Source organism: Perognathus longimembris, chromosome 17 (genome assembly GCF_023159225.1).
Source record: "Perognathus longimembris pacificus isolate PPM17 chromosome 17, ASM2315922v1, whole genome shotgun sequence".
NCBI classification, from domain to species: Eukaryota; Metazoa; Chordata; class Mammalia; order Rodentia; family Heteromyidae; genus Perognathus; species Perognathus longimembris.
The window spans coordinates 12,904,074-12,930,688 of record NC_063177.1 but is presented as its reverse complement, the minus strand read 5'-3'; the positions used below and the strand labels follow the sequence as shown (position 1 = coordinate 12,930,688).

At 41.3% G+C, this 26,615-nt stretch overlaps 1 protein-coding gene across 6 annotated transcripts in view; it reads left to right on the top strand.

The window, feature by feature from the left end:
• Window positions 1–26,615, top strand: part of Specc1 (sperm antigen with calponin homology and coiled-coil domains 1) — a 273,509-nt gene that overhangs the window by 38,205 nt on the left and 208,689 nt on the right. For all 6 annotated transcript variants that reach the window (XM_048366744.1, XM_048366746.1, XM_048366743.1 and 3 more), the window contains exon 2: window positions 14,343–14,428. The gene's annotated coding sequence lies outside the window, so the exon portion shown is untranslated. The remainder of the gene's footprint in view (window positions 1–14,342; window positions 14,429–26,615) is intronic.

Genomic DNA, 26,615 nt, shown 5'->3' with positions numbered 1-26,615 from the left:
ACATTTTTTTCATAATTACTTGAAGTTATTCCTATTCCTGTTCAGATCACGTTTTCTCCTGTTTCCTGTAATTTATTGACTTTGGGTCCCATTATTCCTTCATTTGTTTAGTAAATACTGACTAAGGCTTTCTGTGTCCTAAGCACTTTGCATGTAAAGTTTTTTCCTAGACCAGGGCCATTGTGTACTTTGCTACTTGTTTTCCCTCTTACCTAGCATGTTCCACATCCACAAACTATTTTAAGTATGTCCTTCTGTCAAATATGGTCCTCCAATCTACATATATCATAATGGTACTAATGCTTTGTATGTGGATTTCAAATATTGATTAACAAATTCTTATAACACACAAAACATTCTCTGTGTGTGTGCATGCGTGCCCACGTGTGTGCCCCCTTGCTCTTGTCCTGGGACTTGAACTCAGGGTCTTGTACTCTTGTTTGGTTTTTTTGCCCCAGGTTGGTGCTCTACCACTTGAGCCACACCTCTGCTTCTAGCCTTTTTTTTTTCCTGTCCTGGGCCTTGAGCTCTGGGGCCTGGGTGTGGGGCTTGAACTCTGGGCCTGGGTGCTATCCCTAAGCTCTTCATCTCAAGGCTAGGCTCTACCACTTGAGGCACAGTGCCACTTCTGTTTTCTGAGTGGTTTATCGGATGTAAGAGTCTCACAACTTTCCCAGCTGGGTTTGAACAGTGATCCTTAGATCTCAGCCTCCTGAGTAGCTAGGATTACAGGCATGAGCACCAGTGCAGTGTGGCTACTTCTGACTTTTTGCTGGTTAGTTGGATGTAAGAGTTTCTTAGGCTGCTTGCCAATGGCTCAGGCCTATAATCTTAGCTACTCAAGAGGCTGAGATTCAAGGATATTGGTTTGAAGCCAGTCCTGGAAGGAAGGTCCATGAAACTCTTATCTTCAATTAATCACCAAAAAAGTGATAGAATGCTAGCCTTGAGCACAAAAGCTTAGGGACAGCTCCCAGACCCTAAATTCAAGCCCCAGTATTGGCACCCCCCAATTTTTTTTTCTTGGATTTGTCTAGCTTTGAACCTTGAGCCTCAGATCTCAGCCTCCTGAGTAGCTAGAATTATAGATATGAGCCACTGGTGCCTTACCTCAAAAAAATTTTAGAAAATTGAAATATGCAAATATAGTAAAATATGAACCATTTCTACTCCAATCGAGTCATCCACAGAAGTATTGTATACAAAAGTGCCAACTTCCAACAACTTTGCTAACATTTATTTTAAAAAGTATGAGTTCATATGAGAGGTTTTAAAATATATTGTTGCTTTAGCTCATACTTGTTGGTGGCTAGGTAAGTGAAGCACTGAAGCATGTTTTTGTATGTTTGGTAGTCATTCCTATTTTCCTGTGATGAGTCACTTTTTCATATCCTTTGCCTTTTTTTCCCTTCTCCTTTTCTCCTCCTCCTCCTCCTCCTCCTCCTCCTCCTCCTCCTCCTCCTCCTCCTCCTCCTCCTCCTCTTCCTCCTCCTCCTCCTCCCTCCTCCTCCTCCTCCTCCTCCCTCCTCCTCCTCCTCCTCCCTCCTCCTCCTCCTCCTTCTCCTCCCTCCTCCTCCTCCTCCCTCCTCCTCCTCCTCCCTCCTCCTCCTCCCTCCTCCTCCTCCTTCTCCTCCCTCCTCCTCCTCCTCCCTCCTCCTCCTCCCTCCTCCTCTTCCTCCCTCCTCCTCTTCCTCCCTCCTCCTCCTCCTCCCTCCTCCTCCTCCACCCTCCTCCTCCTCCTCCCTCCTCCCTCCTCCTCCTCCCTCCTCCCTCCTCCCTACTCCCTCCTCCCTCCTCTCTTCTTCCCAGTCCTGGAGCTTGAACTCAGGGCCTGAGCACTGTCCCTGGCTTTTGTTTTGCTCAAGGCTAGCACTCTACCACTTGAGCCACAATGCCACTTCCAGTTTTTTCTGTTTATGTGAGTCTGAGGAATCAAACCCAGGGTTTCATACATGCTAGGCAAGCACTCTACCACTAAGCCACATTCCCAGCCCCCCCTTTTTGGACTGTTTGTTTCTTCTTGAGTTAATTTTGGTAATCTATGTTTTCCTAGAAAATTATCTGTTTTGTCTAGTTTGCAAATCCATACATGTAATATGGCCTCTCTTTTGTTTCTAATTTGGATATCTTTTATTTCTTTCCATGGATAATTCTTGTTAATTCTTTTGAAACAGATTTAGTTTTAGTTTAATCTTCAAGACCCTTTAAAAATGCTGTTTTATCAATTGCTGCTTTTAACTTTCTTTCTCCTATGGTTGAGCTTAGGGAAAATCCCTCCTGCCCAGAGACAGAAAGAACAAAGTTTCAGTTGCTGACCTAGGCATCTGTGGTTTAGGCCAGGAGGCTGAAATTTGAGAATCACAGTTTGAAGCCAGTCTACACAGTGAAATCAGGCAGACTCATCTCTAGTTAAAGAGCAAAAAGTCAGAAGTGGAGGTGTGGCTCAAATGGTAGAGTAGCAGTTATGAGTAGAGAAAGCCAAATATGAATTTGAGGTCTGGAGTCCCACTACCAGCACAAACAAAAACAAGAATAACAACAAAAACTCCAACAAACCACAGTTGTTGGGATGGGGAGAAAATTGAAGCAATTATTCCCACTCCCTTTCATCTCTCCCCCAAGCCAACAACCAAAAGATACAAATAATACATAACCATTAGGCGTCAGAAAGATTGAGACCAGACCATTGTCGTTATTAACAATAAGGCTGAATTGGAGACTAGTGATTAATCTGTGATCATAACCCTTCCCTCTGAGTTAAAGTGAATAAAGAAAAATTTTAGAACAAATGCTTTGGCAGGTTTAATAAAAATCTGGTTAGAAATGCATAAGCCATTGCATAAGCTGAGGGCAAGATGGCCACAGAGGAGGTCAAATTTTCATTTCTTTCTGAAACAAAGTGGCAGTCCCTGCTTGGTGGCTGATGGACCAGTGTCAGGTTGGTGAAGGAGGTAATCTTGAGGTTCAAGCTAGTCAGAGCAGCCTGACAGGCCAATGGGGGAGGGAAGGAGCTCAAGAATAGGGATGGGCAGGTGTTTGGCCTTCATGAGGCTTATGGAGGCTCAGATGGTAGTGGGATTTCTGAAAGAAGCAGCTGGAGGCCGGAGGAGGGCAGGGAACATCCTGGATTTTTTTTTTTTTTTTTTTTTTTGCCAATCCTGGGGTTTGAACTCAAGGCCCAAACACTGTCCCTGGCTCCCTTTTGCCTAAGGCTCTCCCTCTACCACTTGAACCACCGTGCCACTTCTGGCTTTTTCTGTTTATGTGGTGCAGAGGAATTGAATCCAGAGCTTCACGCATGCTAGGCAAGCACTCTACTGCTAAGCCACATTCCCAGCCCCAACATTCCGGATCTTGATGGCAAGAGATTTGAGTGGATGGACACATTTGGCAAGTGAGATGGAACTTGTGGGGGTCTGAGGCTGAGTCATTCTTTAGACTACCTTGGGCTCTTGTTCTTATTCATTCCCCAAATTAGTTTAACATCTGTTTTGAAATTTAAAAGGGTAGCTGCTTTCCTATTCTTGGCTAATTAAACAAGTGCTAATCTATGCATCTTTGGAGGGAAGTATAGTGTGGGTGGCAGGTGTGTAGTGCTGGAAGCAGAGGGTGGTTTGTGCTGGGGTGGAAGGACAATAGGAGGGTCTATTCCTGGTGCTCAACATGCTTCATCCCCACATGACCTCCATGTATGAATTCAGCCAGCTCTGCAGTTGTGCTTTGAAAAAGGAAAACTCATCAGCACATTGTGGCTTATAAGCTGATGATTTCTTGTTCTTGTCAGGCATTTGTAGAAAAGCCTTGCATTTCTGGTTTCATAGGAAGGGCATGATGTACCTTGTTTCATGGCTCTTAAGAAGGCTGGTTCGGGCTGGGGATATGGCCTAGTGGCAAGAGTGCCTGCCTCGGATACACGAGGCCCTAGGTTTGATTCCCCAGCACCACATATACAGAAAACGGCCAGAAGCGGTGCTGTGGCTCAAGCGGCAGAGTGCTAGCCTTGAGCGGGAAGAAGCCAGGGACAGTGCTCAGGCCCTGAGTCCAAGGCCCAGGACTGGCAAAAAAAAAAAAAAAAAAAAGAAGGCTGGTTCACTAACCATCCCTTGCCGGGTATGCTATGTTTCCTCTGTAATTAGTTCTCTCTATGTAATTTCTTACAGTGAAATTTTATGCTTTAGAACAAAATAAGTAATCTAGAGAGGTGGTTGATTCATATAGAAGTCAAAGCTCCTCTTAGTAGAAGCAACTGTTTGTAGTCAGACTTTATAGATAATATGAAGATCAGTATTGCTATAGTTTGGGTCTCAGATGTCCCCCAGGTTAAAGACTTGTACCCCAGAGTGATACTACTAAGAGATGGGATCTAGTGGGAAATCTTCTTGGCATGGATATGGGAATGTCTTTGAAGAGGATAGTGGGATACCAGCTTCTTTTTCCACTCTTTTGTTTCCTGGCCTTGAGGTGAGCAGTTTTGTTCCACACATGTTCTACTTGGACACAGACCTGTAAGCAATGGGGCCAACCAGATCATGGACTGGAACCTCTGAAACTGTGAGCCAAAAGAAGCCTTTCCTTTTATTAGAGTAACACAAAATTGACTGAAATAAATACATGTCTTTACTACATGTTTTTGTCTCTTGCTATCATGGCAGAAATCTCCAGGATTCTTACTCTGGTAGTCTTCAGTTGCAAGAACTTAGCCCAACATCTGTTTGAAACTCATTCCAAGTCACTTTCATCTTTTGGCTTTGTCTTAGTTATTTTTAGTGTTGATAAATTTATTTTCCAAGAACAAAACAGAGCATTTTTGAGCTTTGGTTTGGGCTTGGATTTAGGGAATTCTAGTTCTGTGGAGAGCTGGCAGATTTCCCACTGAGGGAGTTCCAAACTTAGCCCTAATGGAGGTTTCCTTTAGCTACAAAGCACTGGCCTAGGGCTTTGCCACATGAACACTGTCCATTTTCTGTGCAAGTAGACAATTCAGCCTGCTTTGACAGTCACCTGAGGAGACATTTCAGTCCTTGCAAAGTCCTTGCAAACCTTACAAGGGGTTCAATTATTCCTAACATCGAGAAAGCCTTCCATGGGCTGAAAATGTGGCTCAAGCAGTAGAGCACATGCCTAGCAGGTACATGGCCAGGAGTTCAAACCCCAGTACCACCATCAAAAGAAAAAAAAAAAGGAATAAGAAAGCCTTTCTCAGTCCACTTAAACTTACTTTCTTCAGTATAAGCCATAAAGTTACAAAGAACATCTGATGCTGTGAGGATGTATAATTATTGCTATGCTTAAGTAGAATTTTATCTTTATAAAATTGATACATGTTTATTTTAGATAGTATAGAAAAAATTAAAAAGCACAAAATTTAAAGTGTGTTACCATCCCTCTACCCAGACATACAATATTTTTAATATATAGATTTTTTGTCTTTTTTCTGTCTAAATATAAATGTGAGTTCATATTTCTATATACCATTTAACCCCGTATGCCCCACCAAATAACCATTTTTATATTAAATATTTTATAAAATCATTTAATGAACTGAGATATAAGGCACATAGTATATATTGCATACTTTTTTTTGTACCAGTACTGGGGCTCATACCTACAATATTAGTTACTCAGTAGGCTGAGATCTAAGGATAGTGATTTGAAGCCAGCCTAGCAAGAAAGTTCATGAAACTCTTACCTCCATAAAAAAAGAAAGAAGAAAAACTAAAAGTCAGAAGGGGAGCTGTGACTCAAGTGGTACATCACTAGCTCTGAGCAGAAAAGCTAAAGGATGGCACCCAGGCCCTTGAGGTTTAGCCCCAGTATAGGCACATAGACAGTCAGAGGAAATAGATACATAGATACATAGATACATAGATCTCATGATACATGAATGTAGACTGTCCATTTCCTTTACTTCTGATTTTTAAATGATGTTTTGTAGTATCAGTGTTAAGATATGTCAGTTATTTGCTAAATTTATTTCTAAGTATTTTAATCATCTTGATGCTACTATAGAGATTTTTGTGTGTATTAGGATTGTTAATGAGCAAGTGTCTAGAAATACAAATGATTTTTTTGGTATACTAATCTTGGGCTCTTGTAAGGCTTCTTTATTAACTTTAAGAGATTTGTTGTCATAAGAGATTGTTGTCATGGCCAGAGATGTTGAACAATTTTTCATGTGTCTATTGGCCATTTTTACTTTTTCTGAGAAGTTTGTCTTTAAATCTTTAGTCCATTTATTAATTGGGTTGTTGTTTCTTTGAGGGATTTTTTTGGGGGGTTAATTTTTTGAGCTGAGGATCTTGTCTGATACATAGCTAGTAAAAAAAAATATCCCATTCGGTGAGCTCTCTATTTATCTTGCTAGCTATGTCCTTTGCCATCCAGAAACTCTTCAGTTGATGCAATCCCAGTCTTTCTTTGATTTGCTGTGATTCTGGATCTTAACTTAGGATGTTTCGACCTGTATCTAGGAACCCTAGGAACCCTAGGAGTCCTACCTCTTCCTGTAATATTTTTGTAGTTTTTGGCCTTATATTGAGGTCTTTGATTCATTTGAAATTGATTCTGGTGCAGGGTGATCTAGCTTCATTTTTTTGCACATGCAAAGTCAGTTCTGTCAGCACCATCTGTTGAAGCGGCTGCCTTTCTTCCATCATGTGTTCTTGGCTCATTTATCAAATAGTAGGTAGCTATAGGTCTGTGGGTTCATTTCAGGGTCTTCTATTTTATCCCATTGGTCCTCATACCTCTTATTCTTGTGCCAATACCAAGCTGTTTTTATTACTATGGTTTTGTAATAGAGTTTGAAGTTTGGTATTGATATTCCTCCAACACTGTTCTTCCTGATAAGGATGGTTTTTTGTTATTTGTGGTTTTTTATTATTCCATATGAATTTTTGGATTGCTTTCTCTATATCATTAAAGAATGTTGTTGGGATTTTGATGGAAATGCAAATCAAAACAACATCAAGACTTCACCTCACTCCAATTAGAATGGCCATTGTCAAGAAAACTAACAATAACAGATACTTGTGGGGATGTGGCCAAAAAGCACTGCTACTACACTGTTAGTGGGAATGAAAAGTTGTTCAACCACTCTGGAAAGCAGTATGGAGGTTCCTCAAAAGACTAAACATAGAGTTGCCCTATGACCCAGCAATTTCACTTCTGGGTATTTATCCAATAGACCACAAACAAGGGCATACTAAAGCTACCAGCATAACCATGTTCGTTCAGCATTGTTTACCATAGTTGAGACATGAAATCGAGCCAAATGCCCCTCAGTGGCTGAATGGATCAAGAAAATCTGGCATATATACACAATGGAATTCTATGCTTCCATCAGAAAGAATGATATTGCACCATTTGTAAGGAAATGGAAAGACCTTGAAAAAATTATTTTAGGCAAAATAAGCCAGACTCAAAGAAACATAGGTTGTATAATTTCCTTCATTTGTTAGAACTAGAATGTGCCTATAAATCTACACGCACACACACTGGATACTACAAGACAAAAAATTACACTTGGACATGATAAATTAAACATGACTCTAAACATTCACACAGTGAGATCAAAGGAGGTTATTTTTAGAGGAGGATCGCAAAGGCTCAATATCTATGTGCACATGTTCATATAAAATACTTATTGAAATGAACTCCAAGAAATTGAAACAAGAGTTTTTTTGTTATTTTGCTTTTTTCCCCTCCTTTGTCTTTGTTTTTTTATTTCTGTACCTCTTGTCATAAATGTAAGATTATGTTTGGGGGTGTGTAAGGGGGAGCACAGAAATGGTAGGACAAAGGGTGAACAAATGCAGCAGTGATACTAAACATTATGTTGAAAATGAACTATACAATTTGTGGGGTAGGGGGTCAGGAGGGAAAAACTGAGAGAAGATAAGGGAAGATGTGACACTGTTCAAAAATAAATATACTCATTTATTGACTTATGTAACTGTAACCCCTCTGTATATCATCTTCACAATAAAAATATATAAAGAGATTTGTTGTCATTGTAAATTCCTTAAAACTTTCTACAGACAAGACCTTATCATCTGTTACTAGCAGAAGCTTTTCTTTCTTACCAGTCTGGATGTCTTTTCTTTCTTTCCTAATGTAATGGTTAAAGCCTCCAAGATATTGTTGATTAGAAGCGAGGTCCTTGTCTTGTTTCTGATCTTAGGAGAAAGCATTCAGATTTTTATCATTTAAATATAATGTTGGTTGCAGTGTTCCATAGTTGGCCTCTATAGATTGAGGAAGTTCTCTTATTTCTTTGTTTTGTTTTGTTTTGTTTTGCCAGTCCTGGGGCTTGAACTCAGTGCCTGAGCACTGTCCCTGGCTTCTTTTTGCTCAAGGCAGCATTCCACCACCTGAGCCACAGCTCCACTTCTGGCTTTTTCCATACATTTGGTGCTGAGGAATTGAACGCAGGGCTTCATGTATACTAGGCGAGCACTTTACCACTAGGCCATATTCCCAGCCCTTATTTCTTAATCGTTAGGTTTTTTTTTCCCCTTTATCTTGAAAATGCTTCTCTATCTATGGACATGATCATGGGTTTTTGTCCTTTGTAGGGCCAACTTTGCATTCCTGGGAGAAATCTTTGGTTATGGCATATATCCTTCATGTATATGGTTAGATCTTGTTTGCAAGTGACTTTTTTAAAGGTATTTTTTGCATCCATATTGTTATGATCTGGATCTTAAGAGTCTCCCAAAAGTAGTTTTATTGAAGGCTTGGTTCACACTACAGCAGTCTGAAGACACAGGGCCTTTTGGATGTGCTGGTTCCTGAGGACTCTGATCTCATGGGAAGATTAATTCATTGTGGATTTATAACAGTGAGCTAGTGGAAGGTAGTGAGAGCTATACATGATGGGGTCTTGGTGGAGGATTTAGGTCATTTGGGGCCATGCTTTTGTCTTTGAAGTATAGGTTTTGACCCCAGCCCTTCCTCTCACACTTTTCTTTCCCTTGGTTGTCATGAGGTGAGCAGCCTCCTCTACAATGGGCTTCACACTGTGATATTCTCTCTCTCCACAGGCCTAGAAACAATGGGAGCAAGGGGACTGAAACTTCTGAAATTGTGAACCAAAATAAACCCTTTCTCTTTTAAGTTGCTTTTCTCAAGTATTTTGTCACAATGGTAGAAAACTGTTAACACATATATCATAGATGATGATCATAAAATATCATTTCTTATGGTTGCCCAAGGTTGAGTTATGTGGATCTATCCTAATATAATCAATGAGACTTAGTTATTTCATTTATTGTTATAATCAAGAAACGCTCACCAACTTGCTCACTTTTGGCAATTATTTTGTCTTTTTTGTATACTAGAACTGGGGCTAGAACTCAGAGCTTTGTGCTCACTTGACTTTTTTGTTTAAGGCTTTGGATTATACCTCCATTTCTGGCTTTTTGCTGGTTAAATGGAAATAAGAGTCTCGTGGACTTTTCTGCCTGGGCTGTGAACTGCGATCCTCAGATCTTAGCCTCTTTAATAGCTAGGATTATAAGTGTGAGCTACTAGCAGCCAGCCATAATTATCTTCATAGGCTACATTTCTACACGTTACTACTGAACCAAAGATCATACACAGAAGTTTACCTCATATTGTTATTCACATTTTATTTATAGTGGATTTTTTTTCTTAATTTTTGGAAGTTTTAAGTTTTCAAGTGGTCACATCTATTTTTTCTTTACCTGCAAACTCAGGGAGGTCTTTCCTACATTAATCCAATATATTATTTCCCATGTTTTCTTCTAATCATTATCATACTACCTATTTTCTGCAGTTAAATATTTATTCTATCAAAATTTACTTGAGGGCTAGGGATATGGCTTAGTGGCAAGAGTGCTTGCCTTGTATACATGAGGCCCAGGGTTCGATTCCCCAGCACCACATATACAGAAAATGGCCAGAAGTGGCGCTGTGGCTCAAGGGGTAGAGTGCTAGCCTTGAGCAAGAAGAAGCCAGGGACAGTGCTCAGGCCCTGAGTCCAAGCCCCAGGACTGGCCAAAAAAAAAAAAAAAAATTTACTTGACCACATAAAACAAATAGGAGTCTATTTTTGATATACAATTAATTCATTTATGAAATAAAGAATCCATTTATTTTAATTTTCATTGTCATTATGAAGGTAATATACAGAGGGATTACAGTTACACAAGTCAGGTAGAGAGTACTTTTCTTTTTGACAATGTCACCTCTTCCTTCACTGTCTCCCAATTTTTCCCTCCCATGCCCACCCACAAGTTGTATAGTTTATTTTCAACCTAGTGTCTAGTGAGTACACTGCTGCATTTGTTCACCCTTTGTTCCTCTATTTCTGTGCCCCCTTACCCTCCCAAAGACAGATAACAAGTAAAACAAAAACAACCATAAGGAAAATATCTCTTGTTTCCATCGCCTGGAGTTGAGAATCGATTCTTTAACCTTAAATTGGTAATTTTATCTTTGTCATAATCTGAACTCATGAATTTGTTGTGACCATTGCTCCTTTTTCTGTTCCTGACCTGTACTGTTGTGATGGTAATGTTTTTCTATTCTGTTTCACTGTCTGGTAGTACAAGTCCACTTTGATTGTTTTAAGGAATTTTCCTCTATATAAAAGAATATTCTACTTACTAGATAAATTTTAGAATAATTTTACAAAGAATTTTGTTCACGCTTCCAGTTCTATTAGAATTTGTTAGAATTGTAACACATTTGTGAAATTATTTGTAGAGAGCAAATATTTGGCTGAGAGAATATGATACAAAATTCTCTTATCTAATATTTTTTGTCATTAAGTAAAGCATGGTAGATTTGGGGGATGATTATAATGTTCTTATATTTATTCATGGATACTTTATATTGTTCTGATGAATAGGATCTTCTCAGCAGGTGTTCAATTGTCTTATGACACAACTTAATGCACATTTATTTTTTTTTATTTAGAGAATAGAAGGGTTTGTTATTATTTAATTTTTGCCAGTACTAAGGCTTGAACTCAGGTCCTTGAGCTCTCCCTGCGCTTTTTCACTTGTGGCTCTCTACCACTTTAGCTACAACTCTACTTCCTGATTTTTAAAATTTTTATTTATTTTAATTATTTTGCCAGTCTAGGGGCTTGAACTCAAGGCCTGAGCACTGTCCCTGGCTTCTTTTTGCTCAAGGCTAGCACTCTACCACTTGAGCCACAGTGCCACTTCCAGTTTTTTCTGTTAATGTGGTGCTAAGAAATCGAACCCAGGGTTTCATGTATGCTAGGCAAGCACTCTACCACTAAGCCACATTTCCAGCCCCCACTTCCTGATTTTTGTTGGTTAATTGGAGATAAATCCTGAGAATTTGTTAGCCTGGGCTGGCTTTGAACAGAGAGTCTCACATCTCAGCCTCTTGAGTAGCTAGGATTATGCCCAGCTTGATAGATGTATTTATGAAAACAAATGACCCACCATCAGACTGATAGCCACTGTTAATATTTGTGTGTGTCTATCCTTCTGTTGATATATAGAGTCTAACTAGGGAAATAAGATATAATCAAAGGAGACACTTGATAATCCAAAGCACTGTTGAGTGACTGGCTTATACTTTTTGTCTGCCCAGCATTTCCCTTTTTCCTTTTGGGACTGTTCATTCCAAAGTTAGTGGGCTGTCAATTGCCTGAGCTCCTCTTCCCTGTCACTGGGCTAGAAGATGTGTGGCACTGGGGTTCTTTTCTTGGAAGAATCTCTCTTCTGGGACCTTGAGTGTCTCTAATCCCAAGAGTTACTCACATTTGAATGATACTTATTTAGAGAGACATGGTAATATTTTTCTTTCCTTTTTTTTTCTGTGCTGATACTTGGGCTTGAAGTTAGGATATGGGCACCATCTCTGAGCTTTTTGTGCTCAATATTTGTACTCTACCACTTGAGCCACAGTAGCATGCCTGGCTTTTTGGTAGTTAATTGGATATGAGTCTCACGGACTTTCCTGCTTGGTCTGGCTTTGAACAGCAATCCTCAGATCTCAATTTGCTGAATAGCTAGGTTTACAGTGTTGTGCCAAGTCGCAAGACCACCACCAAGAAGACCACCGAGACTCAGACATTCCGAAATGCAAAAGCAAGGCAAGGCTTTATTTAAGCAAGCTGCAACTCGGGCCTCGTCCTACCCACCAACACAGCGGAGGTTAGGAGGGAGCCTCGAGCTGCGATTACACAGGGCTTATAAAGGCAAAAACAAAGTTACAACAATCAGGTGTTCAAGCAAGCAAGATTAGGACACAGGTACAAATCTGATTGGCTCAGGGCTCGAGGCATTCTGGGGGCAGTCAGAGTTAAGCATTCCCAGTGGTTAGTGTTCTAGACCGACTGAGCCCTAATGGGCTTGTCCTGGGTTTGCTCACAGGGCCTGCTTATCTCAGGTTCGTGTGGTAAAATGGGGTTCACGTGGTAAAGTGGGGCCTGACTTCAAAGTCTGGCACTTCAACAGGTATGATGCCTGTAATCTACTGATGCTTGCCTCTGATCAGCCTGGCAAGAGTAGCAGGGTGATTTTAAAAAACTGATTCTTAGCTGGGTGCCAGTGGCTCATGCCTGTAATCCTAGCTACTCCAGACACTGAGATCTGGAGAGTTTTAGTTCAAAGCCAACTTGGGCAGAAAAGTCCGCTGGACTCCCTCTCCAATAATAACAGGAGTAAAGCAGGCTAAAGGTGTGGCTCAAGTAATGGAGCACCAGCTGAGCAAATAAACTGAGCAACTCAAGTTCAAACTCTGGTACCAGCAAAACAAATAAAATTAATTCCTGGCTGGAGGTGTGGCTCAGTGTAGAGTGCCTGCCTAGCCAGCATGAAACTTTTAACTTTAAACACTCATACCAAAAAGGATTCCTGATACCATTTGAGACTCCAGGTCTAGCTGGCTTAAAGCCAGGTTAAATTTACTTATAGGTATTTTAGTTACTCAAGCCAATAAATCCTGTGTTTTCCTTAAGCAAGATTGACTCAGCTTTCTGTCACTTACAAAGTCTCAGCTCCCATGCCATGCACTGGGGTGGCACTTGAATGAGTTAGTTCCCTACATGGGCTACCCCCTAGAGGCAAGCAGATGTTCCACAGTGAGATCAGCTCCAGTGTACTTTGACTTTTATCTTTTTGAGATCAAGAAGATGGCTCTTAGAGGGCTGGGGATATAGCCTAGTGGCAAGAGTGCCTGCCTCGGATACACGAGGCCCTAGGTTCGATTCCCCAGCACCACATATACAGAAAACGGCCAGAAGCGGCGCTGTGGCTCAGGTGGCGGAGTGCTAGCCTTGAGCGGGAAGAAGCCAGGGACAGTGCTCAGGCCCTGAGTCCAAGGCCCAGGACTGGCCAAAAAAAAAAAAAAAAAAAAAGAAGATGGCTCTTAGAGACAATGGCAGCAGGGGGATGGGGCATGCAGCTACTTGCAATAACAACCTGTATCCTGACCACAGCTACTTATATGGTGGGCCCACCAAAATGACAGACTCTGAGTGTGTGTTGGGGGGTAGGATTACAGTGAACATGGGCCTTCTATGTCATTGAGGCTCCAAAACCACTTGCCACAGAAAAGCCACTTGCCCTGGAGACCCGCCTACATCCATTACCCAGTTAAATAGCATTGAAAATGCATCCTATGGCAATGAGTAAGCCAGCCCAGACTGGCTGACTATAATATATATAGTGGATGTGATTATAACACCATTTCTTATTTACCTTCACAAAATTTCTTCTGTGTAGCACCATTGCCTCCTGTTGTAGTAGAACAGTGGTCATTGTGGCTCCCTCAGGCCATCTGTAGCAGTGTGGGATGTGCATTCTGGGCACCCATATCATTTGAGTGTTCTCTGAATTCCATATCAGGTTAGGTAAGAACATATTTACTTAGGATGAAAAAAAAGTAATTGCAACAAATTACAGAAGGCTCCAGAGAGTCAGCTGTGAAATGCTTTTAGTTGGCTTACAAGATCCTCCTGCTTAGACATGTTTCCTGGCTGTAATTTGAAGCGTTCACAGGACATTGGCAAGTATAGGGGGGTGCCTTGAGATTTCAGGGCAAACCCACTTCTGAATGGCAGACTAGCATTTTTTCCCCATTTTCTGTTTGATATCTTAGGGAATAATCAGCAAGAAGCTGGCCTACACCATTAAATCCTTGGAGAGTTTAAATGAAGATTCAGGATTCAATCAGAAAGAAATATTCTGAGGGGTGTGTGTGTGTGAGAGAGAGAGAGAGAGAGAGAGAGAGGGAGAGGGTGGGAGAAGAGGCAGAGGCGTGGGGAGCAGAGCCCGCCTGCTTCCTGAGTGCAGCCTTGCTCAAGCGATCTCTGAATGTGGTTTTCCTCCTAGGCCAGCACCCAGCCCAGAATAGTGCAGCTGACTTACTGATTGAAGTCTGCAGCTCTGGAGAAGCACGAGAAGCCAAGGACTTTACAGTAAGTACATGGTTGTTGTTTAAGGCTACCATGAAAGTCTCAGAAGACAGCTCTGTCTAGGGGATGAGGTCCTTGTGCTTTAGGTATAATGTCTGATGTACTCTATGGATCTCCTATCACTAAGGCATCATTGTTTTCTTGCAGTGGCATGGACTAGCTGAGTTAATGCTACGTGTGTATTTTGGAGGCTAAAAATGGAATTGAAACTTATTTCTAACATCTTTTAAAAAGTCTTTTCTTGCTATTTGTTGGTTTTTAAAATTTTAATCTTGCAAGGTCAGGATGGTTCATGCTGACTTCAAGTTAATGTATAAAGTTATTTGGAAAAGAAGCTTTCCCTCTGGGTACTAATTACTAGTAGTGTGGGGAAATGTTTTCATAAGCAAGGTGAATAGGGGTGCTCTGTGCATTCCTTTTGCCAAGTGTGAGAAGTCTAAAGTCCTGGGGAAAAAACCACCCACCGGACTGGCTGTCAGCCCACGGAATGTGCTAAGAGCTTTGACCGAGATGAACATGTAGAGTATATTCTGTTATCTGATAGAGGGGCTGAGACTGACCTAGTGCTCAACATCTGAACTGTACATCTTGTGAGGATGTGAATTAAATGCCTAAGAATCCCCAGATGGCCACATTTCAAAGCAGTGGTATGACGATAGAGACATTTCTAGGAAGTTATGTGTTGTGTGTTGCTGTTTAGACAGACCTTCCACGCCTCAAACGGCTCAAGATACTTTGACATATCTTCCTAGCTACTCTAGATTTCTCATCTGTTTTCTAGAAATGAAGTTTTAGGTTTTGATTTCCTTTTCTCATAGCCTTTAATTCATATTGGAGTAATCTAACTCAGTAAAGCAGGAAGTTTATATTTTAATTTCACCTGGAAAGCACAATTCTCCCCACCTAGCCCCTAACACTTTTCTCAGAAGAAAGTAGAGACACATCTTTGCTGCTTCTACTGGATTTCTCATGAACATGGGCCCTTTGTTCCTTCACAACTCCATTCCAGACTCCACATTCTTACACAGTTCTTTTTCAGAGTAGCCGTGTTTCACTTCCTTTCATCTTTCTTTGCCAAATGAGTTAATACATCCAATGTTGTCCAAACAGAGAAGCCTTCAAACATGGGGCGGGGCGGGGGGGTCGGCGGGGAGCAAGAGTATGAATAAGCCATGTTAGACTTCCATTTGAAACCCCTGGAATTTGAAATTAAATCACTATAGCTTTTTTTTTTACTCATTTCAATTTTATTTTTGAAATAGGTTACATTTTTTTAATGATAAAAACATTTTTGAAGGCACCATGGACAGCATTGTATTATTTCACTGGATTCTTAAACTTGCTCCATGAAGGTGGCCACCTTTATGGCCTTTACTTTACAAGTGAGGGAATGGAAGCAGGGAGACGTTATGTGAGTTGGCCCATAGGAGGGCAGGCAGGAGAGCAGATAGGAGGAGAGTGGTGCAGGCAGAAAGTATGGTCTCTCTCAATTCAGAGCTTGTGCTTTCATATGAAGTTGTTACCCAGTTGCAAATTAGACAAACCAGCGCCCTACCTGAAAACCACAGGATTTCTGTATTTCTTTCTACCTGTACAACTGGATATTTTCACATAAAAAAAATTTAAAATGCTATCCTAGTTTCATAATTATTTAAAATAATACTTTTAACTAACTTCTTACAAAGCACTTTCCTTCTCTCCACTCCCTTCTTTTCCTCTCCCCTTTTTTAAAACCATGAGCCAAGATAAACATTTTTTTAAGTTGTTTATGTCAGGTATTTTGTCCTAGTAATATAAAAGATGGGTAGTATATGTGCCATGTTTTTGGCAGTTATTTTTCCCCGTCTCTTGTTTAAAAATGAGTTTTTAGGGCTGAGGATGTAACACAGTGGTATAGTGCAAGCCTAGCGTGCACAAGGCCCACCTGGGTTCAATCCCTCATGCCATAAAAATAAATAAAATTAGTTTTTTTTGAAAATTATGTAGCCATTTGACATGTGTATGCCCCAATTCTGGGACTTGAACTCAGGGTCTGGGCACTGTTCTGAGCATCTTTTTGCTTCACTTTGAGGTTTTTTTTTCTTTTTACTGGTTAATTGGAGATAAGAGTCTCATGGACTTCCCTGTCCAGGCTGGCTTTAAACTGCGATCCTCTGATCTCAGCCACCTGAGTAGCTAGTATTACAGGTGTGAGCCACAGGCATGAGCCACAGTTGCTTGGCTCATTTGACATTTTTCCTGTCAACTCTGCCTGTCCTTTTTCTGATTTTTCTTAGGTTAAAGATCTAAGTTTTCTTCTTTTAAGAGATTTTTTTTCTAGAATTTTCTTTTTCTTTTCTTTCTTTTTTTCTTTGCCAGTGCTGGGCTTTGAAATCAGGGCCTGAGCACTGTCCCTAGCTTCTTTTTGCTCAAGGCTAGCACTTGAGCCACAGTGCCATTTCTGGCCATTTTCTATATATGTAGTGCTGAGGAATCGAACCCAGGGCTTCATGTATATGAGGCAAGCACTCTTGCCACTAGGCCATATTCCCAGCTTTTCTGGAATTTTCTTCAGTGGGTGTAGAAAGTAGTTTTAGGCTATTTTTCTAATATCATTTATAAGCATCCCTGTATTACTTAATATTCAGCCATAATATATATGTTCAACTCTTCTGTATGATGTGACTTTTCTGGATTACCTGTTTGATATGTAGAAACTGTATTTATGTGCCACCATCACATTTTTATGGGCTGGTAGTTTTTGTTGCTTTTGTAATATATTGGGAAGATGAATTGGTGTTAAGAATATTGAGTCAACACCCCAGTTAGAATGGCCTATACTCTGAACTCAGGAAACAACAAATGCTGGAGGGGGTGCGGGGAAAGAGGAACCCTTCTCCATTGTTGGTGGGAGTGCAAATTAGTACAACCACTTTGGAGAACAGTATGGAGGTTTCTCAAAAAGCTCAATATAGACCTACCCTATGACCCAGCCATACCACTCCTAGCATCTATCCTAAACAGCAAAACCTAAGATATCAAAAAGACATTCGTACTTCCATGTTTATCGCGGCACAATTCACAATAGCCAAAAAATGGAAACAACCCAGATGCCCCTCCACAGATGAATGGATCAAAAAAATATGGTACTTATACACAATGGAATACTACATAGCGATTAGGAATGGTGAAATATTGTTATTCGCAGGGAAATGGTCAGAACTCAAACAAATAATGTTGAGCGAGACAAGCCTAGAACACAGAAAACAAAGGGGCATGATCTCCCTGATATATGACTGTTAACAAAGGGAGACAGAGAGACAGTAGAGACCAAGTCTGTGAATACTATACATGTTCTTGATACATTGTATATTGTATATATGTCTACCTGACCTAGAGAAGGGATAGAAAACAGGACGTAAGATATCACAAGAAATGTACACACTGCCCTACTATGTAACTGTACCCTTTTTGCATAACACCTTGTAAAAAAATTTGTGTTCAATTAATAAACAAATAAAAAAAGAATATTGAGTCAGAATAAGGCTTCATAGATTGAGCATAGGAAGCACACTGCTCAGGCTTGATTAATTTCTCTGTTCCTTAGTCCTACTATCTGTAAAATGGGGAAAGTAATGGAGTGTCTATTTTATGGTGTTTTCAGGTGAGGAAATAAAAACTAAATTAAAATACATGCATACCTAACACACACACACACACACACACACACACACACAGTCACATAGAAAAAGTATCTGATATTTGTAGATGTATGCAGACAGTATTTGAAGTACAAATAAATATGTATTTTTATACATAAATGTGCATTATGTACTATATAATATGTATAATGTAAATATATGTACTATATGTTATGTACTTAAGTCAAATATGTTATTCTTTTCTTTCATGGCTTAAAATCTTTCATTTATTTGTTTAGTAGCACTAGGGTTTGAACTCAGGGCCTTCTGCTTGTTAGGTGGATGCTCTACTACACCCCAGCTCTCATGTAATCTTGGGAGCCAGGGAAGATTGCCTTAGCCATAAAAGAAAAGAATGACACATTTGACTTTGTGCACACTAAAACTTGGTACACTCTAAAGACAGGCAAGTAGCAGATTAGAGAAGTAAATATAACACATGTACTACAAAGGTTGCTCTCCACAATAAATGAAGAGTTCCCACAAATCATATAGAAAAACCACAAAATGGGCAAAGGTTATAAATGAGCAGTTCCCAAAAGAAATATAGATGACCAAAAATATATGTTTAATTTCAGTAATAATTGTGGCACTGCAAATTTAAGTGGTAACCAAGTATCATTTTCCATGCAATAGATTGGCACGGAGTTGGTAACAGAAATAACACCCAGTATGAAGAGGACATGAGGGGGCGAGCATGAGCAATCACAGTGATAGGAACAAAAATTAGTAAAGGTTTTTGCATGACACATTTATAAAATCTATCAAAATGGTATGTCTTAGGAAACACTGCTTGTATTTTTTAAGAACATCCAGGATGATATTTATGTTTGAATTTTAAAAATTTATTTTAAGAAACTTAAACCATATATTTTAATCAAGCTGTTTACTGGGTTCCTTCTGAAGAGGAAGTTAGAACTATGGCAACTATTGCTTTTTCCTTTTGTTAGATATACATCTGTGATAGGTTTTCTTTTTATACGTCTGTATCTGTATATTTGTATCACAAAAATAAATAAACATTTTTTAGGTTCACAGGCAAAAAGATTTTTGGGAACAGGATCCCAGAAGTAGACTCTGAGTTGGGAAAGTAGATGGCAAATTTTAGGAAGAGTGAGTATTTTTGAGGCAATGGTTTAAGATTACTAAAAGTTTAATTGGGTTTTAACAAGAGCAACAAAGGCTCACATCTCTAATCCTAGCAACTCTGAGCCTGACATCTGAGGGTCACAGTTTAAAGCCAGCCCAGGTAGGAAAGTCCAAGGCTTACTTCCAATAAACTACCAAAAAATCTGGAAGTGGAGCTGTGGCTCAAGTGGAGAGCACTAATGTTGAGCAAAACAGCTCAGGGACAGTCCCCAGGACTTGAGTTCAAGCCCAAGTACCAGAAATAAAGAAAGGAAGGAAGGAAGAAGGAAAGAAAGGAAAGGAGGGAAAGAGGGAGAAGGGAGAGAAGGAGAGAAGGAGGGAGAAAGAAAGGAGGGAGAGAAGATAAGAAGGAAGGGAGGGAGGGAGGGAGGGAGGAAGGAGAGAAAGAAAGAAGGAAGGGAGGGAGGGAAGAGAGGACAGAAGCAAGGAATTTAAGGAAACTCAGCCCATACGGCTAGAGGAAAAGTTGCTTTGTGCTGTGGACTTGACTTTGCTCAGCTCTGCCCATTTGTGTGGTGACCCTACCTGCAGGACTCAGACACCTCCACAGTCTGTTTCCCTCAGCTTTTTCATCTTATGTTCATTATCTCTGTTTTTGGTTGTTGTTGTGTATGTGTGTGTGTATTCAAGTCCTGGAGCTTGAATTTGGGGCCTGGGCACTGTCCCTGAACTTTTTTTGCTCAAGGATAGCACTCTACTACTTGTTACAGTTCCATATAGATATAGAAGTCACACAGGCTTTTCTTCCTAGTCCAACTTTGAACCAAGATCTTAGCCTCCTGATTAGCTAGGATTATGGGTATGAGCCACCACTGCCAGCCTTATCTCTATTTTTAAAAGGTGTCATATGAGGTTCAATAACCCTTCATACAGCATCTTAGCCTGTTTTCTGTCATTGTAACAGAATGCCCGTCTTCAGATACTTTTTAATTCTTTTATAAGAATCTTATTTAGCTGATAGTTTTGGAGACTGAATGTCCAAGATTAGGCCACCCCATATGTTTAGCCACTGGTGAGGGTCTTCCTGTTATACTACAACATGGTAGATAGTCCTATGGTGGGAGCACATGTGAGAGGGAGAGTGCACATGGGAGAAAGGAATTCCAAGAGATTCAGGGGTCAATCTTGTTCTTTTTACAATTTGTTCTTGCAAGAATGGATTGCCTTTCTAAGATGGTACCTCTAACCATCTAGCCTTTTCCCATCACCACACTGGGAACTTCAGCCATCACCACACTGGGAACCAAGTTTCTAGCACATAAACCTTTGGAGGACACAATGGAACTGTGGCATCCAGTTATATACCCAGCAGATATAGAGTGCCTCATCTGAGCAAGGCTCTGGGGAGACACACACAAATAAGAGAGAATGTGTAAGCCTGGAAACTACACTAGTAGAGAAAGGGACATTAGCCCTAGTGAGTCAGGTCACTGGTTGGGGTAATGACTATGAAGTGACCTTGAGGAGGCTGTGGACAGAAAGTGGCAGGGGAGAGCTCCCTTTAACGGGGGGGGGGGGGGGTCGAGATGTTGCAGCATTTTCGCTCCCTGCCTTGGCCAACATTCAATTACTTCTCACTTCATACTAATTCTTACACTCCATTTTCTCCTATTCATCCCCTCTGAACTTACTGCCGTTTCTTCATTTCTTTCACTGGGACCGCCATTCCCCAGAATTTAATTCGTCTTCTCACAGCTGATGCCACAGCCAAAACCAACACTTATGAAATTCCCTAAAATCAATGTACATTATTTACTGATCTTAAAACTCTATGACTTATAGCAAATAAGAAACAATGGAAATGAAATGATGCCAGATTTAACAACACTACAAATGATCTGTAGTGAAGGCAAAGCTCTTCACCATGGTGAATACAAAGTGGCTTTGATCACAAGGGGATGCTGTTTAGATGAGAGGTTTCGGTTTAGATACTTAGGAAGCAGAAAATTATCCTTTGGCAACTAATTCAGGAAGACTGCTGTAGGAAAGAGATGAAAGGAGGAGAGACTACATTTATTTTGTACGATTACAAGAATGAGTGAGGTAAGCTGGCAATGCCTCACAACTGGGGAGTCGGAGTGTCCCTCTGAGACAGGCTGTGTGGGAGCCACACCTTGTTGCTACAGAAACGAGTCCCCTTTTAATTAGGATGAGAAGATCCATAGAGTGTAAGTAGCCTCTCAGACTTGCCTGTGGGGAAGTTGGCAGATGAGTTGAAGAAGGGTTGAGGAAGTAAAGAATGAGTTCCTAGGGGATAATCTTGAGGTATAAATAAGTCTCCACGGAGCCTGAGCCTGCAGGTTAGAGGACCTCTGCATCAGTTCCCACTGCCTCTAGGAGACTGGAGCAAGTCTCTCCTCTTTGATCTGGCCTTAGCATCAATGACAATCTCCTGGCTTCGTCTACTCCATGGTATCCCCAGGTAGAGGTGGATGGAGAAGCCATCCCAGTGTTGGGGAAGGGGCTTCAGCTGCTGAGCAATCTGGACATCCCTGAGGAGGGCTGGGCTGGCCACCTGATGGACTAGGGAAGGTAAGGGATGCTCAGCAGGGGGCCTCCTGAGGTCTCACTTCCAGCCCCGCTCCAGCAGCTCAGAAGGTGCCACACTACCACAATCTCTCCTTCCCTTGCTTTGCTGTCCCCTTTACCTGTGAATAGCACCTGTTGTCTTGGGAATGTTACTTGAAGAGTCTTCTCCTTGGTGATTGACTATGTCCTTCTTGAAAAGGCACTTAGATTTTTGTTGTTTAAATCTTGTGTTTGCATAGCTGTTTAGTAGTCCCCTACAGTAGCCCATGAATCCCAGGTGGAGAGGAATGGGGTATTTTGTTTTGCTTACCCTATGCCTTCGTGTCTACCATAGTGCATGAAATACAGGAGGTGGCCTCACAGTATTTAGTGATCAAACAAGTAGTCTGAAGTAGTCTTCAGCTGTTTGTGGAAAATGAGTGAATTCCCACCCTTCCTCTTGGGTCTGACTTCCTCTCCCAGTGCAGCAAAGCGCTGGGAATGATGGGGAGATAGAGCTCCAGAGGTGGAGTGCAGGGTATGCACATGAGCCACAGATAAGAACTTGGGGCGAGTTTTGAGCAGAGACAGGATCTGACCTGTTTTGGGAAGGATCACTGTGGTTGCTGTGGGAAGATTAGGCAGGCAGAAGGAGAGGGGTGAGTGGAAGAATAAGGGTAAATTAGAGGGTGATCAAGCATCAGGAAGAAGAAGGGTTTGCTGCTGGCTGCTTACTGAGCTGCCACCGACCACTATTCAAGTCACCACCCGAGTCACTGTTGCCTATAGGATAAAGGCTAATCTGAACTCCCAAAACCTAGCCGAAAGCACAATGCCAATGTGTATTTGATTATACAAAATAATATTTATCAAAATGAACTCCAGGAAAGGAAAACTAGAGTTTTTTTTTCTTTTTTTGTGGTTTCTGTCTTCTTTCCTTTTCGCTGTTTGTTTATATGCCTTTGGGAGTATAAGGGAGACGCAGAAATGGAGGAACAAAGGGCGAACAAATGCACCAGGGGTACTCACTGGACACTATGTTGAAAATGAATTATACAATTTATGGATGAGTATGGAGAGAAAAGTTGGGAGAGAGCAAGAGAAGTGGGTCACCTTGTCCAAAAAGAAAAGTACTCCTTACCTGATTTATGTAACTCTAGCCTCTCTGGTATATCACCCTTATAATAACAATTTTTTAAGAGCAAAAAAAAAAAGAGGGGCTGGGGATATGGCCTAGTGGCAAGAGAGCTTGCCTCGTATACAAGAGGCCCTGGGTTCGATTCCCCAGCACCACATATACAGAAAATGGCCAGAAGTGGCGCTGTGGCTCAAGTGGCAGAGTGCTAGCCTTGAGCAAAAGGAAGCCAGGGACAGTGCTCAGGCCCTGAGTCCAAGGCCCAGGACTGGCAAAAAAAAAAAAAAGAATAGAGGAGCTACCACTATCATCTCTTACCAACAAAGCGGCAACCAATGGAATAAAGTTCTTCCTTTTAGTGGTAGTGAAAAACTATGAAATTTGACTGCCAGATGTCCGTTTTTAGAAAAACCCGAAGCACTGGGATATAAACCACATAACTACAACCTGTAAACTTCTCAGGACAAACTTTTCTTTGCATATATTGCCTGAACACTAATCACCAGTTACAAGGAGCTTGTAAGAAACCAAGAAACAAAAAGGATTGTGTAGGGGCTGGGGATATGGCCTAGTGGCAAGAGTGCTTGCCTTGTATACATGAGGCCCTGGGTTCGATTCCCCAGCACCACATATACAGAAAATGGCCAGAAGTGACGCTGTGGCTCAAGTGGCAGAGCGCTAGCCTTGAGCAAGAAGAAGCCAGGGACAGTGCTCCGGCCCTGAGTCCAAGCCCCAGGACTGGCCAAAAAAAAAAAAAAGAAAAAGAAAAAAAAATGACTGTGTAGCCAACATTACCTAGGTCTTTAACAGCATCACGTATAACCTCAAGGCAGTGTCTGAAGATGAAGTTTGCTCATATTCCAGAGAGGGAAGCTATTGTTCTAAGGAGAATTGTTCCATATTTAAACATTTTGTCTTTTCTAAGAATTTCCAGTATTTTTCTATGGAATGGATGACCACTGGTCTGCTCAGTTTTGCATCTCTTGGGGAAGAATTAGCTGACTCCATCCTAATGTCTGTGTCTGTACGTGGAAGAGTTGAAATTTCAATGTTGCTTAGGCTAGCCTTAAACCCACGAACCCCTGCCTCAGCCTCCCAAGTAGCTGAGATCACAGCAGACACTACCATACCCAGCTGCTTTGCATTTTCTTATTGACTAATGATGTTGGGCATCTTTCCATGTGTTCATTTTACATTTGGATGGCATCTTTGGTGAGACATTCCTATAAATCTCTGGCCACTTTTTATTGAGATGTGTGTTTTGTTATTATTGTAAACTCTTTAAATTCAGAATTGAATCCTTTAAGTTTTGTGCTCTGCAGAAACTTCCCTTCCCGTGTGTGGTTATGTTTTCATTTTCTTGAAAATATCTTTTGAAGACTAGTTTACATTTTGATGAATTTCAATATATGTGGTTTAAATATTTGGGGGAGGATCATGGTTTTGGTGCTGGATCAAAGAAATCTTTGCCTGACTCAAGGTTGTAGAGATTTTCTTCTGTGCTAGATATTTTCTAGTTTTAGGTTTCCCATTTAAGTCTGTGATCCATCTTTAAAATTCATTGTGTACCAAATACTGGTCCAGAGCTGCAGAGCCAAAGAGGATTGAGATAAAGTTTTCTTCCTGTTGGTCACCTAGGAAATGAGTAAACATAACTTTCTGTGGCATAAGGACACTGGTGTGCCAGCGTACGGGGTGCTGAGGGCACTCACTCTGGTTGTTAGATCTGGACTGCTCTCCAGAGAAGGGGGCCATGAGCAGAGTTTATAGGACAGTAGGAATTATGTAGGAAGCAGGACTCAGTGGAGGAGGCCTGTTGTGCTGGAATTGGAGTGCTTGGAGCTTGATGACAGCCCTCACTCTATCCTAGCAGCCACTGGGCATTTGCTGAGCCTGAAATCTGTGTACAAGAAGGCTGGCAGGAGTGTGAAGAGGGAGCAGGGCCCATGTAAGGACCACTCAACATTGGTTACCCCAAAACAAAGAAGGGTGGGTGGCTTTATGACTTGGCTCATGCCTTGTTCAGGAAACTCTTTCTTCATTGCCAGTCAAACATGGCTGTGTTACAATGAGCCCATCCTTAGGGGGAAGCTGTGATGCTGTTATATAACTGTTTCTGGCTCCTCCCTGGGTACAGATTTTGTAGCAGATCTTGATGATCCCATTATTCCCAAGCACCATGCAAGGAACATACCACAAGGTTATCCCAGACTCTAAAATTATCCCTCACCTTCATGGCTTTTGTATATATTTAAAACATAATACTATAAGTGTTTGTTGCTGAGAGATTGAGCATATTGCAACGCTCTGAATAAATTAACCCTGCAAAGCACAGCAGTTGCTTTCATTAGCCAGCTGGCACTACAGGAAGATAGCTAAAGCCCGTGGTTAAAGCCCGTGGTTTAGAAAAGAAAATTTCAGGAATGTGAGGACAAAAAAGAAATCAGCTGCATTCAGTGATTAACTTAATCCAGCAACAATAAAGAAACCCAGAACTCATAGTGCTCTGAGCAATGGCAGACTCCCCCAGCCTGTGTGTGGGTACAGATTGGCTCTGTTCAATAGGGGTGGCCCCATGACTTTCTATACCTATGGTGAATATGTCCTAGGAAGAGTCCCAGGAAGAGTTCAAATGCTGTTTCTGGATTCCCTGCATCTATAGAGGCTCTAACTAAATTCCATCTTCTCCTATTTCCCTCTGGTAGGCCTCAGGAAGTGACATTAATGAACAGACTCAGCCACCATGTAGTTTCTGAGGCCTTCTATTCACAGCCAGGACATTTCCTGCATCAAGGCCTCTGCTGCCCTCAGTCCTGCAGACACCTATTCAGAGTTTCTGATGACAGATATGGGAGCCTTCTCCTGTACTCTGCACCACTCTGGGCACTGTTATATCACCATGTTGTTTTGTAGCTTTGAGGTGCCAGACAACCATATCTTCAGTAAGTCCCAGAAGGCACAGGGAATATAGTAGGAGACTTCAGAGTTTAGTGTGTGTGCGCGTGCATGCGCACACATGGCATGCGTGCCAATACTGTGACCTGAGTGCTATCTCTCAGCTTTTTGGTTTGTTTTTTTGTGCAGGTCTTGGGGCTTGAACTCAGAACCTGGGAACTGTCCCGGAACTTTTTTGCTCAAGACTGGTACTCTACCACTTAAGCCACAGCTCTATTTCTGGCTTTTTTGGTAGTTAATTGGAGATAAGAAGTTTGTGGGATTCCTGTCCAGGCTAGTTTGAACTGTGATCCTTAGATCTCAGACTCCTGTGTAGCTAGGATCACTGGCAGGAGCACTAGAGACTGGCTTCTTCAATTTCTTGGGGAAATAGCTTTCAGTGTTGTCTTGGTAGTCTTATTTTTGCCTGCCCTTCTCTTCCCCTAGGCTGAGTTCATTTCAGGAAGCTCTTCCCTACCAGCCTTCCCCCACACTTGGGCCATAGTACCTCACATGGCTAGGATCCAGTTAGACCTCCTACTCTGCAAGCTTTCATGACTTAGAGCTGCCTTTGTGAATATAGCTATGTCAAAACTCATTTCTGCCTCATGGTATACTTTGTGAACATGTCAGAGACCATAAGACTCTGAAGGTACCACATCAAAGAAGACTACCGTCTTGGAGCAGGAAGCAAGAAGAGCCAAAATCCAGTCTTGTTTTTTTTCTTTTCCTCCTTATATTAAAGGTCCAGATTTTACCATCCTAAAATTTTACTTTATTAAAT